General features: G+C 42.0%; 1 protein-coding gene across 4 annotated transcripts in view; it reads right to left on the reverse strand.

Moving 5' to 3' along the window:
• Nucleotides 1-13326, reverse strand: part of MICU1 (mitochondrial calcium uptake 1) — a 256334-nt gene that overhangs the window by 11923 nt on the left and 231085 nt on the right. The window lies entirely within an intron of this gene.

Raw genomic sequence — 13326 nt, forward strand, 5'->3', positions numbered from 1 at the left:
GTGCCTGAGTGGCTCAGTCGGGTAAGCGTTCAACTGCGGCTCAGGTCATGATCTCACGGTTCATGAGTTCGAGCCCCGTGTTGGGCTCTGTGCTGACAGCTCAGAGCCTGGAGCCTGCTTCGGATTCGGTGTCTCCCTCTTTCTCTGCCCCTCCCCCACTCACCCTCTGTCTCTCTCTCTCTCTCTCAAAGATGAATAAACATTAAAAAAATATTTTTTTTTTAATTTGGCTTGCTGAAATTATATAAAAGGCGAAATACTGTCCACCTTTACAAGTGCTTTATGAAAGCTTCAGAGGCTTCTAAGGGCAGCAACCCTTAAAGTCCCCCAAAAGCAGGGCTTGCAATAAATACTAGTCTCTATACTTCCTTAGTTGGTGGAATTTCTTTCTGATTCTTTTCCCAGTGGGATGGAATGTTGGCCCATTTTGTCCTTACTCATCTATTTATGTGGATTCGGGGCAGTTTATCCTATCCCCACACTCCTCTTTCTCTCACTGGTAATCATGAATCCCCAGAGCGGTGCTCTTCCTCCTTGGGGCACTTATATAATTTTACTAAATCACAATATATTCAAAGTAATGTAGTTAAGTCAGAATCAATCTTTAGAATTGCTAAGTGACTTTAAATTTGGGAAGATAAATGAAGTCTCTGCAGAGAAACTGCCTCATAAAGCAAATATTTCTTTCAGAACTTGAGCTTCCTTGCCTTCATCATGAATAATTTTAAACACTGATGACTTTGTCTTAAATGAATGGAATCCTGGCCAACATTCCTCTTCACATATAAATGTTTTTCACAAAATGCAATGATGAGCTGAAGCGCAGGGCTTGCCTCCCACAAACTTTAAGAGAATTTATAAAATAGGAGCTTTTTTCCACATAACCTGTTCCCCACACATCTTTGTGACATTCCTACTCCCGCTTTTATGCTACGCCTGTCTGGGGGATGTTCTCTCATATGGTTTGCTGTGAACTTTTCCCTATTTCCACTTTCACATATAAGCACTGAGTCTCCTACAAAATTCTCTCGGTTTCTCCAGCAGTGGGTGCCATGTACCAAAGAGAACAACGGTATGAAAGTCAGTGAACCCGAATCTCTGCTCTCAGTTTTGTGTCACACTAGCTGTGATCTGAGCAAGCCATTTCCTTCATGTGTAAATGAAGAGATAACAACAAAGGAAGGATTTATTTATATACTTTTTAAAAGTTTTTTATTTATTTTGAGAGAGAGCATGCGCATGAGGGGGAGAGAGAGAGACTGAGAGAGAGAGAGAGGGAGAGAATTCCAAGCAGGCTCTGCACGAGGGTCTCGAACTCACAAACTGAACCATGAGATTGTAACCTGGACTGAAACCAAGAGCCAGACACTTAACCGACTGGGCCACCCAGGTGCCCCCAAAGGAAGGGTTTAAATGATTTCCAAGCTCCCTCCTCACACTAAAATTTTATGGCTGCCATGTTATTTTTTAGATAACATGGCTTAAATCAGTTAAAATGTCCAGATCTTCAGAAGTTTTCAAAGAATGAACGTAAAGGTGTGAATTTCTGGAATTACGGCTGGTGTGGTGGGCAGAATTCTGAGACAGTCCTCAACATGCCCACCGTCTGGTATATATATATCCTCTCTAATCTCCTCTCCTTGAATGAGAGCAGGATCTGTGAATATAATGGGATACCACTTGTGGGATTAACTTACTTTATATGGAAAAGGTAATGGGATGGTCACTCCCAAGATTACAATTATATAATGAAAGAATGCAATTCAGCATACTGGGGAAAGAGAGTCTCTTGCTGGCTGTGAAGAAGTGAGCTACCATGTTGTGAGGGGAAGGGATCACAGGGCAAGGAACTGCAGCGGCCCCCTGAGAGTGATCCCCAGCTGGCAGCCAGCAAGGAAAAGTCCTCCAGCCGAAAGAAACTGAATTCTGCCAAGAACCTAAAAAAGTGTAGAAGAGGGCCCTGACCGGCAGATGAGAACACAGCCCTTCTGACACCTGTTACACTTGAAACCTTGTTAGGACCCGAGCGGAGAAGCCAGCTGTGCTGTGCCCAGACTCTGACTCATAGAAACTGAGGTAATGAATAGGTGTTGTTTTAAGCTGCTAAATTTGTATTATTGTGTTATGCAGCACGAAAGCGAAGTGGAGAAGGTATTTGTGGTTGGGAATGTCCTTCTGAGGTTCCTGGAATCATACTTCATATACAGCTGTGCTCATTTTAGGGACCTTTTACAGAACTATCACTCTTCTGCAACTACTCTACCAAGTTCCACAAATTAGATCTTTAGATACACTGGCCAAAGTCTAATTAAGTTTTAAATTTCTTAACAAGAAAATAAATTAAAACTGCCACCCTGCTTTTGGGAATTGAACAGCACTGCTCTGATTTCCAATGTGACTGATAATTATGTTAGTTCATTTTCACACAAATTTGGATATAACTTTAGGCTATAACATGTCCATTAAAACATTACTACATTCAGTAAAAAACTGATTTAATTAGAGTGCAAGAATTTCAAATCTGGAAGAACTTTTGGAGATACTTAGTATCACTCTAACCTGAGGGTCAGAGAAGTGACTTGACCGTGGGATCAAGAAAATGAATGACATGGAAGGGTGATACAGTTCTCTACCACTCTCCCCATCACACTAGGCTTTTAATAGAGCATTTCCGCATCCTGTCCAGGATATGACCATTAGAATTAATTCATCTATTTATTCAACATTAAATGAACATCTACTATATATAAAGAATTGTTCTAGGATCAGAGCAGGACACAAAGATGTGGAAAACAAGGTTCATTGTCCTCAAAATTTTATGGTCTAGTGAAAACTCCCCCTTGAATGCTGAGGACAGTAGAGATGTTAACAGGGGTTAGATATTCCTAGGAAGAGAGAATTTAAGTAAGATTAATGCCTGCTGAAAGCAATGGTCTCAAGAATTTTGGGATGAATGATGAATCTTAGGAGAAGCTAATGACTTCTAAACTGATATGAATCTCAACGTTATTTATTTATTTATTTATTTATTTATTTATTTATTTATTGGGACAGAGAGAGACAGAGCATGAACGAGGGAGGGGCAGAGAGAGAGGGAGACACAGAATCAGAAACAGGCTCCAGGCTCTGAGCCATCAGCCCAGAGCCTGACGTGGGGCTCGAACTCACGGACTGCGAGATCGTGACCTGGCTGAAGTCGGACGCTTAACCGACTGCGCCACCCAGGCGCCCCTAAACTGATATGAATCTCAAAAGTGACTGAAAAAAGCAGTAGATACTACTTCCTAAGAGAACAAAAGTAAGCCCCATGAGTTCCTAGGGTAATCTTTTTATTTTTTATTTTTTTAAAGTAGACTTATTTTTTAATTTTTAAAAGTTTATTTATTTTGAGAGAGAGAGAGGGAGAGAGAGCATGAGGGGCAGAGAGAGAGAGAATCCCAAGCAGGCTCTGTGCTGTCAGTGCAGAGCCCAATGCGGGGCTCCAACTCATGAACTGTGAGACCATTACCCGAGCCAAAATCAAGAGTCAGTCGCTTAACTGACTGAGACACCCAGGTGCCCCCTTTTTCTTTTTTGTTTAATAACTTTTTGCTCAGTTCCGATATTGGGATAGATTGTTTCCAGTCTATAAGCTCCTTAATAAGATAAACAGACAGAAGAAAGACAATATCTAGGGGTTGAAAACCAGAACAGGCATCCAGGTACAGTTGTACTTTCAATCTGGTATACTAATACAGTATTGTCTCATTAATTGTCACAATAGCCCCAAAGTGATATTCTATTATCACCATTCTACAGATCAGGAAACTGAGGCTTTGAGAACTTAAGTTCAAGGCCACAAAGCTAATGAATAGCAGGGACTCAAACTCGAGTTCGAGTTTAAAACCAAAATTCATACTTCCAAATTTCATGCATATACTTAACTGTCGATAAATGCTAGATGTTAGGACAGTGTCTAAAAGTGTAACAAAGCATTGCCACACCAATGAGTAGAGGTGGTTATTAGAATCTGACAGGTCCACATCTGTATATCCTATGTTTCAATGTGGAGAACCAGCCAGTGTAGTATACACACACGTGTCCTCCTCTTCTGTTTTCTTGTTACATGACCTTATTTAAGTGACTTTAGGCTTCTGTGTGTTGGTTTCTTCATGAAGAGTATGGTTAGAAAGGTGAAGAACACCTGTGTCTAGAAGACATTCCTATGTGGGGTAAGAAGCTAGATTAGACAACGACTCTAAGAGTCTATGTCACTATAAGGGATGCACTACAGATGTCAGAGGATGTCTGCAGAGCCTGGTCCTGAACAGACAAGACAACTGCAGGGGGAAAATGTCATGTCACATTTCATATTCGAGAGAAGGGCACTGACTCCAAAGTGCCATAGTTTACCAAAAGGACTGTGTTCTACTCTTAGTCAAAGGGAACTGGAAATAAATAGTCTAGACCCTGTCTTTCCTAAGCTACTTAAAAGGATGGTTCAAAATGGTGAAACTTCACTGCCTTCAGGGTTGTGTTTCAGCAAAGAGTTTCAAATTCCAGCAGCATTTTGGGAAATACTGAGAGACACCATGATGGTGTGGAAGGGATATACAGACTTTGGGATTAGAGAGGCCTGAGCTTGAATCCTGGCTCTATGTCCTTAGCTGGGTAACAATGAGCAAGCCGCTTTATTTTATATTTCCTTACCCACAAAATGGGGGATAATACCAACTACCTTTCAGGTCTTAAGGATTAAGAGAGATAATGTCCAAAAAGCACTTAGAGTTATGACTGGCAGACAGAAGCTGCAATGAAATGATAGTTGCTGTTAGTGTTCCAGATGCGTGATGGCCTTGTAGTCCTCAAAATGACAATGCTATAGGATTCTTAGGGCTCAGGAGAGAGTGGCAGCTTATCTGTTAAAGATAGTTGTTCAGAATACAGGAGTTTGTTGTGTGTTAGAATTTACTCCATTACTAATTTCTAACTTCCCCAACAACCCAGTAGGGACCTAAACACCAAAAGACTAAGATTCCTTTACTCATTCAAAATAATAGGCTCAAAGAATATCAAAGCCACAAAGATTCTTAAAGGTCATCTATGCCATCCAGGTCACTTTGGAGTAAAGGTAACTGAGATCATTTGATATGACTGATACTTCAAAAAAATACCTGGGGATGCAAAGAGCATCCTGTAGGAATTATGCTACAGGCTTTATTAGTTATTCTCTTGGCTGTCAGACAATAAGGTAAAATGTATGTATAGAATGACTATAAAAAATTAAGGACAGGGCACCTGGGTGGTTCAGTTGGTTGAGTGTCTGACTATGGCTCAGGTCATGATCTCATGGTTTGTGGGTTCGAGACCTGGGCTCGCTCCTCTCAGCGAAAGCTCACTTGGGATCCTCTGTCTCCCTCTCTCTCTGCCCCTCCGTCACTCACACTCTCTCTCTCAAAAAAGAAAAATTAAAAGAAATTAAGGGGGTGCCTAGGTGGCTCAATCGGTTAAGTGTCTCATCTTGACTTTGGCTCAGGTCACGATCTCATGGTTTGTGAGTTCAAGCCCTGCCTCAGGCTCTGTGCTGACAGTGTGGAGCCTACTTGGGATTCTATCTCCCTCCTTTTGCCCCTCCCCAGATTGCTCTCTATCTCTCTCAAAATAAATAAAAATAAACTTAAAAAAATTAAAAAAAAAATAAGGACAACCATGTCATAAATTATGATTTTCAATCCAAGTAGGGCATGAGTAGTAAAGCCCATGGACTATATTTGTGCGATTATTTTCCTGTGTTATAGTTCAAAGTACACAGGGGACACAACTGTACCTACAGGTTTACCAAATCTATAATATCCCGAGGTGCTCTATAATGGGGTTTCGCCATACCTGGAAACCTTTTATTCTCTTGGCAAGAGTTAGAATATTCTCTCTCTCTCTCTCTTTTTTTTTTTTTTTTTTTATTAAGTGGGCTTCACACCCAACACGGGGTTTGAACTCATGACCCTGAGGTCAAGAGTCACGCGCTCCACCCACTGAGCCAGCCAGGCGCACCAAAAGTAAGAATATTTGACGTTATACAAACCATAGCTCATTCTAGAGCTCCAATTCAATTTCTAACTTTTCCATCAGAGGATGTCATCAGGGAAGAAGTCGTGTTCAGTTTTTCATTACCTTCTTCAGCAGAGTAGGTAAATCATTCAGACAGCACTCTGAGAGGTTATATATCTAATTTTACGCCCAGTATGTGCACGAATAAGCAATAGAACCACTTCCTTTTAAGTGCTAAACAAGAGATGACCTATTGTGGAGACACACACTATTTCATGGAAAAAGGTTCTTTCTTCAAATGGTCAGAATTCACCAAGGACATTTCACACTTGCCTGGGAGGTGTTATTCCCACATGGGCCACGCAGAACTAAAGAAAGAGCCTCAATGAAATTACTTATTTTTACTCTGGAGGGATTGGATCATGCCGTCATGTTGTGAATCTGTAGCTGCCACCCGCCTGGGTTCTCAAACTGTTCTGAAGACCATTAGCTCTGCAAGTTGTTAAAAGACATTTTGGAGCAAATCAAGTTTGGGAACTATGTGGCTCTCTTGGAGATTAATAATGCACATTAGCATATTAAAGAGTTGGCAGGAGTAGTGCTGCAGGAAGAAATTCTGCATTCTCCAAACTTACTTGAACCATGGAACTTTTTTTTTTTTTTTTTAAACCCACAGAACCATTAACATATTGCAGTAAATAGTGTTCTTCACAGTGCTGTTTGGGAAATTCTGTGCTAAATTATGTCTAAAGACAGGGTTGCAAGCTCTAAAATAGCCAAGGAAGAGACAGTGCCAGGGCCTCTAAAAGGTGCCAATTTCTGAAGGTCCTAACCTTTTAGGAAAAAATGAAGGCAGCTGAGACTATGAGCCGCAGGCAGACCAAAGTATCTTGTCTCTACCCCTGACCCACTCTTTCCCCACTCCTGGTATGGTGGGGAAAGTATTAAAAGTATCCACGTTCAACCTTATGGCTAATCATGACTTATCACACCAAACTGGCAAAGCTTGTATACTTACCGTTCTCCTCTACAAAACTTCGAGCTTCTCGAGGGTAGAACCCAGCACAGTATCTGTGCTGCTAGTTGAACAAGTGGACAAACCACACCTAACTGGTTTACATCAACTTCATAATGAAAGCAGCTGACGTTTATTAAACAGTCACTGCATGATAGGTACAAGTTTAATAACCTATGAGGTAGGTGTCATTATCCTGATTTTTAAAAACATAGAGACTGAATTTAGAAAATGCCCAGAGCAACTCAGCTAGCTTAATGATGGAGCTGAGCTTAAAACCCAGACAATATGACTTCAGAACCTGTGTTCTTAACCACGACACTTTTCTACCCTTCTTCCAAGTTTCGTCTTAGCAGTAAAATCACATGATTCTGCAGAGGGAGAATTCGGGTAGAGCTCAAACCAGTGGAAACATCACTAGTAGGACTGCCAGGATTAGGAAGGTTTGAAAGCAAAGGGGAAAGTACAAGGAAAGGCTACTGAGGATAGGCACATCTGGCAGGGTGAGGGAACTTGGCAAGGATGGCTGAACACACACTAGTCTTTCCATGCACGTGCTGGTACATAAACAGTTAACATGACTGGTATCACCCCTTTAGGTGTCCAAGAAGGTGAAATATATGCCAAATCTACAAGATAGGGATTACAGAGGAACGCAATGAATTAATATAGCATGAGTTTGCTCTCTGGGTCTATTGTGAAAGTTGAGGGTTTATTGGCTCGAGATCCAATGTCTTATTTATATCCATCAATATGTTTATTAACTTATTCATTTATTGGTCAAATATGTGTAAAATGTATACTGTATCCCAGGTATTGTCCTAGGCATAGGGAATATATCCATGAACAAGACAGATAAGCATGCTAATAAGCAGAGTCAGATAACAAAACACATAAACACATGAGAAAATATCAAGTAGTGACAATTACTATGACACAGGCTGATGGAGTTACTTTAGAATGGGAAGGAAGTGAGTTATATGAAAACTGAATCACAGGGGCCCAAAGACACAGAGATCACGGGAAAGAGCACTTGAGGTGAAGGAACAGCTATAACAAAGGCCTTCAGGTGGGAATGAACTTGGTATATTTAGAAAATAAACAAAGAACAATGTGGAGGGGAGTGAACTGAGAAGAAAGTGATATTTGATGGACTCAGAGAGTATATAAGGGCCATGACATATGGAACCCTGTCAGACTGGATAGACAGACTAGGGCTTTAGCAGGGGAGATGGAGAAATGGAGTCAGAGGCAGGATATGCTTTGGAAGTAGAGAGACAAAGATTTAGTGAAAAAATGAATGTGGGGAGAGAGAGCAAGAAACCAAGGATAATGCAGTTTTTTTTTTTTTTTTAAGCTTCTGGATAGGTGGTGAATAATTCAGTAAGTATTTATTGAGCACCTATCATATAAAATATATTGTCGTTAGTGGTCTCTGTCTGATTAGCCATATTTGTGGAAATTAAAGTCTTTGTCCATAATTTATGGATAGGAATTGATGATAATAGTAAAGGCAGAAGATTTTAGGCTAATGCCTCTTTTTTTTTTTTTGTTTTAAATTATAAGAACAACAGACAATATAGTTAGTGTTTATAATTTATGTGGAATAGTTAGGGAAGGCCTCTCTGAGGAAGTGACATTTGAATTGAGACTTGAAAGCTAAATAGAAGTTACCCAGGTAAACAGCATAATTAGGTTTCTAAAAAAATTTAAGCTTTCAAACAGACAATACAAATATTCTCAAAGTAATTTAAATTCACTGCGTCCCCCGTCCCCCCCCAAACGTTTTGTTTTTACTTTGTGGACTACATATGGGTGATATTTAGTTCTTGGTAGTTACAGTGGGTTGAATAGTGACCCCCTAAAAGATATGTCCACATCTTAACCCCTAGAATTTGTGAATGTGACTCTGTTTGGAAGGAGGGTCTTTGTAGATGTAATTAAATTAAAGATCTTGAGATGAGATCTGGGCTAAGAATTACCCAAGTGGGCCCTAAATCCAATGACAAGTGCCCTTTCAAGAGATATATGGAAGAAAGATATGGAAGGAGAAGGAGGGGAAGGCTATGTGAAGACAAGCCAAGGAGTGACCAGAACCGCAATCAACCAGAAAAGGCAAGGAAGGACTCTCCCCTAGAGCCTTCAGAGGGAGCATGGCTCTGCTAACATCTTGACTTTGGATTTGTGGCCTTCAGAACTGTGGGAGAGTAAGTTTCTGTTTTTTAAATCCCCATGTTTGTGGTAATTTGTTATGGCAGCCCTAGGAAATGAATTCACTTGGCTTCTCCCTGCTACTTAGTATGAATCTAGGCCAGTTTCTCCTAGATAGCTATCGTTTTGCACTCAGGGATCCAAAGTTACATAGATAAAACAAACCAAGAAGTCAGAACAAATGCTAAATATCATACATCTCAAAGCCAAACATATATCTGGATGTTAGATGTGACTGTATAATTTGTAATACTGCCTCTATTAAATAGCAAGGATAATGAGGCATGGATTATATGGAGACTATACATCCCAGGAAATGGCCTGAAGTCATTTGAAAGAAACACTATTTTTTTTTTAACCACTAGGTTGAACTTTCCTTTGCCACCACTACTCTGAATCATTCTATTTTATATACCATATAATTTTAACACAGACAGTGATTCATCCTAGATAACTGTTCTTTAAAGCAATTCTACTGTCTTTAGTTGAGCTCTTCAAAAAAGGCATGCAAATATAAAGAGGAACTTATTTATTTTTATTTTACAATAAGTGATCACTTTAAGTCTTCTATCTTTGGATAGTCAGATGCTGTCCGATCCGTTTTGTGAAACAGAGCAATAGAACCAAAGCTATTCTGGAGAAATAACCCTGTGGTATTACACATACATACATACCCTCCGTGATATCATTAATTTTTTTCAAGGGATTCTACAAAAGGCAGAAGAGGTATTATTTTAAATAAACAAAAAAGCAAATAAGCAACTGTTTTTCAAAAAAGCTGTGGATTATGGGGAGCCTGGGTGGCTCAGTCGGTTAAGCATCCAACTTTGGCTCAGGTCATGATCTCGGGGTTCGTGAATTCAAGCCCTGCATCGGGTTCTGTGCTTACAGTTCACAGCCTGGAGCTTGTCTCGGATTCTGTGTCTCCCTCTCTCTCTCTGCTCCTCCCCCACTTGGGCCTGGTCTCTTTCTCAAAAAATAAAATAAACAAACAAAAAAAGCTGTGAGTTAAGAAAATGAAGTAAAAGGATTCAGTTTGGAAAGGAAGAAGTAAAATAATCTCCATTTGCAGATGGCATCATCTTATATTAGAAAATCTTAAGGAATCCACCAAAAAGTGCCGAATAAGCAAGACTGTGTTTATAAAACCTCAGTCAGTGTTTTGGAGAGGTTTAAAACTTACACATTGTAGTACCCAACAGTGAAATAAAGACATTGTCAGATCAACCAAATCTAAGAGAATTCATTGCTAGTAGATCTGTACCACAAGGAATGACTAAATAAGTTCTTCATACTGATAAGAAGTGGTATCAGATAAAAATTTAGATACTCAGGAATAAATGAAAAGTACTCAAAGTGGTAAATATGAGTAAATGGTAAAAGTGGATAAGTATAAAAGATTATTTTTCTCCTAATTTCTTAAAACTGTTCAAAGCAAAAATCCTCATGTTGTATTGTAGGGATTATGACATACACAGATGAAATACAAATGACAACTAAAGCATGAAACATAGGGCCATGGTAAATAATGGAACAGTATTATTGCAAGTTCCTTTTTTTTTTTTTTTTTTGAGAGAGAGAAAGTGCATGCACATGCGCATGGTGCAAGCATGAACGGAGGAGGGGCAGAGGGAGAGAAAGAATCTTACACAGTCTCCATGCCCAGCACGGAGCCTGATGTGGGGCTCAATCTCCCGACCACCTCACGACCCTGAGATCACAACATGAGCTGAAATCAAGAATTGGGACACTTAGCCAACTGAGCCACCCAGGCGCCCCTAACGTTTCACTTGAAGTGGCACAATATTAACTTTAAGTGAACCGTGAAATGTTATAATTTCTAGAGAAACCATTAAGATAAAAAACGCAAAGAGATATATACATACACCTAAAAGGCCAGGAGGTCCAACAATATGTCTAGAAGTGGTGCACTCTAAAGACACAGATTAAGTGCAACGCAAAAGAAGACATAGCATGCAAATAATAACCATAAAAAAAGCTGGAGGAATCATACCAATATCAGAAAAAGCAAATTTCCAGAAAAGGAGTCTTACTAAAGATAAAGGGGGAACATTTCTAATGATAATAGGATCGATTCATCAGGAAAGCATAATAATCCTAATCAATGTGTGTGTATACTTAATGCCAGAGCTCAAAATTCAGGATGCGAAGACTGACATCACTTAAAGGAAAAATGGACAAATCCACACATTATCAGTGGAGATTTTTTTTCTTTTCTTCCTTCCTTCCTTCCTTCCTTCCTTCCTTCCTTCCTCCCTCCCTCCCTTCTTTCCTTCCTTCCTTCCTTCCTTCCTTCCTCCCTTCCTTCCTTCCTCCCTCCCTCCCTTCTTTCCTCCCTTCCTTCCTTCCTTCCTTCCTTCCTTCCTCCCTTCCTTTCTTCCTCCCTCCCTCCCTTCTTTCCTCCCTCCCTTCCTTCCTTCCTTCCTTCCTTCCTTCCTCCCTTCCTTCCTCCCTCCCTCCCTTCTTTCCTCCCTTCCTTCCTTCCTTCCTTCCTTCCTTCCTCCCTTCCTTTCTTCCTCCCTCCCTCCCTTCTTTCCTCCCTTCCTTCCTTCCTCCCTTCCTTCCTTCCTCCCTCCCTCCCTTCTTTCCTCCCTCCCTCCTTTCCTTCCTTCCTTCCTTCCTTCCTCCCTCCCTCCCTCCCTCCCTCCCTTCTTTCCTCCCTTCCTTCCTTCCTTCCTTCCTCCCTTCCTTCCTTCCTCCCTCCCTCCCTTCTTTCCTCCCTTCCTTCCTTCCTTCCTTCCTCCCTTCCTTTCTTCCTCCCTCCCTCCCTTCTTTCCTCCCTTCCTTCCTTCCTTCCTTCCTCCCTTCCTTCCTTCCTCCCTCCCTTCTTTCCTCCCTCCCTCCTTTCCTTCCTTCCTTCCTTCCTTCCTTCCTTCCTCTCTCCCTTCTTTCCTCCCTTCCTTCCTTCCTCCTTCCCTCCCTTCTTTCCTCCCTCCCTTCCTTCCTTCCTTCCTTCCTCCCTTCCTTCCTTCCTCCCTCCCTCCCTTCTTTCCTCCCTTCCTTCCTTCCTTCCTCCCTCCCTCCCTTCTTTCCTCCCTTCCTTCCTCCCTCCCTTCTTTCCTTCCTTCCTCCCTCCCTTCTTTCCGCCCTCCCTTCCTTCCTTCCTTCCTACCTTCCTTCCTTCCTCCCTTCCTTCCTTCCTCCCTTCCTCCCTCCCTCCCTTCTTTCCTTCCTTCCTTCCTCCCTTCCTTCCTTCCTCCCTCCCTCCATCCCTTCTTTCCTCCCTTCCTTCCTTCCTTCCTTCCTTCCTCCCTCCCTCCCTCCCTTCTTTCCTCCCTTCCTTCCTCCCTCCCTCCCTTCTTTCCTCCCTTCCTTCCTTCCTTCCTCCCTCCCTCCCTCCCTTCTTTCCTCCCTTCCTTCCTTCCTTCCTTCCTTCCTTCCTTCCTCCCTTCTTTCCTTCCTTCCTTCCTTCCTTCCTTCCTTCCTTCCTCCCTCCCTTCTTTCCTCCCTTCCTTCCTTCCTTCCTTCCTTCCTCCCTCCCTTCCTTCCTTTCACCCTCCTTCCCTTCTTTCCTTCCTTCCTTCCTTCCTTCCTTCCTTCCTTCCTTCCTCCATCCCTCCCTCCCTCCCTTCTTTCCTTCCTTCCTTCCTTCCTTCCTTCCTCCCTCCCTCCCTTCTTTCCTCCCTCCCTCCCTCCCTCCCTTCTTTCCTTCCTTCCTTCCTTCCTTCCTTCCTTCCTTCCTCCCTCCCTTCTTTCCTCCCTCCCTTCCTTCCTTCCTTCCTTCCTACCTTCCTTCCTTTTGCCCTCCCTCCCTTCTTTCCTCCCTCCCCTCTTTCCTTCCTTCCTTCCTCCCTTCCTTCCTTCCTCCCTCCCTCCCTTCTTTCCTCCCTTCCTTCCTCCCTCCCTCCCTTCTTTCCTCCCTTCCTTCCTTCCTTCCTTCCTCCCTTCCTTCCTTTCGCCCTCCCTCCCTTCTTTCCTTCCTTCCTTCCTTCCGTCCTACCTTCCTTCCTTCCTCCCTCCCTCCCTTCTTTCCTCCCTCCCTCCTTTCCTTCCTTCCTTTCTCCCTCCCTCCCTTCTTTCCTTCTTTCCTTCCTTCCTTCCTCCCTTCCTTC

The sequence above is a fragment of the Prionailurus viverrinus genome, chromosome D2 (genome assembly GCF_022837055.1).
Source record: "Prionailurus viverrinus isolate Anna chromosome D2, UM_Priviv_1.0, whole genome shotgun sequence".
Classification (NCBI taxonomy): domain Eukaryota; kingdom Metazoa; phylum Chordata; class Mammalia; order Carnivora; family Felidae; genus Prionailurus; species Prionailurus viverrinus.